Here is a 4,436-nt window from a genome sequence, read left to right as displayed (position 1 = left end):
ACTAATAAAAGTGAAAATCTACCATTTATAAATGAATAACAAATAATTTAAATGACACAATTAATACAAATTTATTTGAATAAAAATTATCATTATCCTATTGGCAAATAAAATATAAATAAATAATTCACTTATCAACTATATTAACTTATTACTTAAAAAATAATAAAAAAAATTATATTTATATTCACATTCATTATTCCCCTTACAGATATACATATATATAATAAATAGTGAGTATAAAAATCAACTTGTGTGACCAACATGTGGCATTTCTCATCACTAATTATGAATTATATATCACTAATTATAAATTATATATGTGATATATGACTTAATGATTATGAAGCTATAATTCCATTAATGCACTTGAATACCATTTATTAGATTTAACCAAATACAAAATCCAATAATTAACCTACACTACTCCCACAGCTATAACTGGACAAATATTAATGATCTATGGCATATATCATATATCCACTTTCATTTAAAGCCTCTCCTTTAATGATCTATGGCATATATCATATATCCACTTTCATTTAAAGCCTCTCCTTTATAAGTTATCTTTTTAGTGTCACATCTTCTGTTTATTAATATTTTATCATTCATATTACTGTTTTCAATGATTGCATCGTTCACGCTTCACATCTTTTAGTCCCACATCTTTTGCTTCCTCATATTTTGTCATCATATTACTGTTTTCAATGATTGCATCGAATTCACTTCACGTCTACATCGCCTTTAGGCTAAAGTTTGGAAAAACATAAATTATAATCTCCTGGGTGGCATGTTGAGTTCACGCTCCCTCCCATATCTGAAGGGTAGCAGATTACTCATGCATACCTATCGGCCCTCATTGTCGTTTGAGGAGTGGAACCATTGAACTTAATTTTTAAAGGCTCATTTCCATTCAAGGATATAAGCCTAACAAGCGGCTCAAAATGTGACACATGGAAAAGCTCGTATACCACAGGTCGTCGCAATACTCAACCTGTGACTCCGCAGTTCTACTCATTGGCTAAATTCCCTCATTGTGCTCCAACCACCATTGCCGGTAACATGCAATTGGAGCAGCTGAATTCTCTCATTGTGCTTCAACCAGAATCAAAATTGATTTTGCACAGATATGTTCAGCTGCCCCAGTTGCATGTTACTGGCAATGGTGATATACAGCCCAGATTCGAAAGAACGCTGCCTAAAGCTGATTTACATAACCCCTTATCGAATGCAGTTCAAGGAGGCTGAGGTTAAGATCGGGGTCTGGTCCTTTGGAACTCTGTAGAAAGCTCTCTGCAGGAAATTTTGTGAACAATGTTGTATTAGATGAGGTTTTCAAAGAGGAATTTGAGGATTCTGATACTCAAATATCAGTTGGGTTTCAAAGCGCCGGAGACGCACAGGAGGAATGTCCAGGGAAAAACATAGCAGCAATTGGAGCCCAGGGAGGTAAGGGACCTTTTGTCTCTGGAAGGAGGAATGATCATTTGATGAGTGGCACGATATTTGAAAGCACTGGAGTGGCTTTGGTGTGCGATAGGGTTGTTGTTGGATCGAAAACTGCGCTGGCTTCTGGTGAAGATTGGGTTGGAAACAGAGGAGATGGGTCCGGATCAGATCCTGGCAACCCACTTCTGTTAACGAATTATGCTAGGTTCCTGCAGGAGGTTAGTATTGAGGAATCTGAACTGCGTTTATGCTGTTATATAACTAGTCATGTTAGTGTTGACTGCATAGCATTAATCTCTTATATATCAAAGACACTCAATTCATAAAATGTATATTCTTACATCAGAAGTTTTTCTACACTGCGCGCTTTGTGTCCGGAAAGAGTTGAGAATAGTATGGGAGGGCAATACTATCCACGGCGTTTTATTGATGGAGCAATATCATATTATGTGGGTTTATATTGGGGGATATTTATTAAGGAAAAAATGACATAATATATTGGGAATATAGATGGGCAGAGGGTTTTTATATTGGTGGGTATAAAAAATGGAGCCCAAAGTTAATAAAAAAATATAAAGGGATATTAAAAACGTTAATGAAAAAATGATACCTGCCGTGTTTAGTGAAAATAGGGATTTTTAAATTAGGAAGGTGTATTGCATTTGTATTGGTAAGGGGTTAAATAATGTGATTTTTAGAGGTATTTTCTAATATATAGTCCAATTAAGGATATTGTTTAATGTGCCATGATATGCCATAGGTTTATTGAGTGAAACTCCTATAATACTACCTAATCAGGGAATCATGGATATGCCAATCTTATATGGTACACCTAGTGCACAATCTTACTATAATCAAGCTGTAAAGTGCACAATCTTACTATAATCAAGCTGTAACGTTAGTATCTTTACTATCTCTTCAGTGGTTTTTCCAATTATATTTACATTTATGTGTAAGGTTTTATGCTCTCTCTTTCGCTTGTTACCTCCATTGCTTTGTTTGCATTTGATTATATTTAGACATTGCTGTTCAGATGATGACTGATATTTCTAGTCCAAGTCTATAGATGCCTGGATGAGGATCTGGTGGCTGTAATTATGATGATTCCAAAACTTAAATACCAATTTAATGATAACTTGTGTAGAAAAGGAGGGAAAGTTTACATCTCAAATGGTTATAAAAGTCGCTAGATTCATGGATTTTAATATATGCAACCATTTAACTGATGTTATCTCACTGTTGGCTCTATTCCGCATCAATGTTCTTGGACCCTATGCCCATTTCCTATGGGATGCGGAAGATAATGAAGAGGATCTGGCATCCCGGATATATTGTGGAAATGTGACTACTGCCGCTACCTGATCGCATCAAAGGCTTAGTTGCAGTTTGATTTCTATGAACAGAGGCATCAAACTTGCCAGACCACTGTTATCTTGCCATTATCAGTGCTGCAAATCAGATTTTGGTAGTTACAAGCCTATATGATATCTAGCATGAAGCATTTGAAAAAAATGTTGCAGGTTAGAGATTCATGTATGTGGGGTTCTTCCCTCCAAAGCTTTATGACATGTTTTTTCATGATTTCCTTGGTAGTAGTGGTACTTATGAAGACATGGACTGCGCTTGTTCGACCTCAAGGTGGGGCGGACAAATGGAAGCCAAAGTGATGGGGCCTGAATAAGATCAAGTGGTCATATGCCACTACAGATGCTCTCTGATGGCAGGTCAGGTGCATTGAAATGGATTCTGGATACCAATTCAGTGGCATGGAGAGAATCTTATGCCAGTTGATGCAAGAACCTAGAGCAGCTGGTGCAGTTCTTTAAAACTATGTCTGTATGATAAGCATGGAGTTATATGGACTTCTGCTAGCACAAAAAAAAGCTTTGACGTTATAGTAACAACTTTATGAGCTGAATGGGGAATTGTGTTTTACCCGATGAACGAAAGGAGCTTTTGATAGATGTTCGGCAGCCTTCAAGAAGAACATGAAATGACAAACTTTGAGTGGATGATCAGATCAATAAACAAGAAATCATAATAGTTCTCATTCAAATCATTTATGGACATGCATTTATGGAAGGTAATTGAACAATTCCAACCATAAATTACATTACAGTTTAATATGTAAATTTTTTGAAACAATTTAACAGAAAGACATATGAAGATCTTTCAAAGAATATGACTCTTTGAGATGTTTTATCATCGATTTTTTTATTATAAATTTATGATGCTTTGTTATGAAAACGTTTTCTTAATGATTTCACTGAATTTTCATGATAAAGTGAACAAGGAGGAGGCATCATTACAACACAGTGGGTACCTAATCCAAAACCAATATAACAAATCCATCATATCACTCATGAAATGAGTTCAACTTAATTGTTATTGTAATCAAGGAATTTCTTCAGCGTGTAGACTTTATAATATTGAACTTGATACGTTAGTACATTCACATCTTCAAATGGTGGTACCTCCAACAGCGATAAATTGTGAATTTTTTTGTAACGAAGACTGCAACAAGGGGCTTGCCTTTATTGTTTATTATTATTTTATATTATAAAATATATGGAAATTTTTAATGAAAAAGTGGATTATAAATTAAATATAATGAAAAACACACCATTAAATTTGTGGGTTTGATTATGTTAACATTTATAATTAAATTAGTTATAAATTTCTAGTCATAGAAATAGAACTGCAGAAAACAAAATGATAAGATAAATAATTTTTAAGTAATATTATTAGGAGGTTGGTCATAATCATTTAAAGTAGGGCTCCACCAACCAATAATTGTAGGATAGACATCAAGTGGTTACATAACTTCTCATTCTTCATTGGAAGGATGCTAAAGCTTAGGCCTTTCAAAAATGACCATGTAAAAGTTAAGAAGTTTTTATCATTTTGGGAAGGTAGGGCCTAATGCAACTTATGCTCTCTCATCTCTCTCACACTTGTCAATTGACTTGGTGGTGAGGCCTACTATT

General features: G+C 34.6%; 1 long non-coding RNA gene across 1 annotated transcript; it reads left to right on the top strand.

The window, feature by feature from the left end:
• Window positions 1–823: 823 nt before the first annotated feature.
• On the top strand, window positions 824–3,629 carry LOC149230135 (uncharacterized). Its single transcript, XR_016247994.1, has 2 exons — window positions 824–1,667; window positions 2,750–3,629. It is a non-coding gene; the product is annotated as an uncharacterized LOC149230135 (long non-coding RNA).
• The last annotated feature ends 807 nt before the right edge of the window (window positions 3,630–4,436 follow it).

Source organism: Pinus tabuliformis, chromosome J (assembly GCF_031772625.1).
Source record: "Pinus tabuliformis cultivar Carrire ecotype Pingquan chromosome J, CPIR1, whole genome shotgun sequence".
NCBI classification, from domain to species: Eukaryota; Viridiplantae; Streptophyta; class Pinopsida; order Pinales; family Pinaceae; genus Pinus; species Pinus tabuliformis.
The sequence above is the reverse complement of the archived record's forward strand: the minus strand, read 5'-3'. Positions and strand labels throughout refer to the sequence as shown.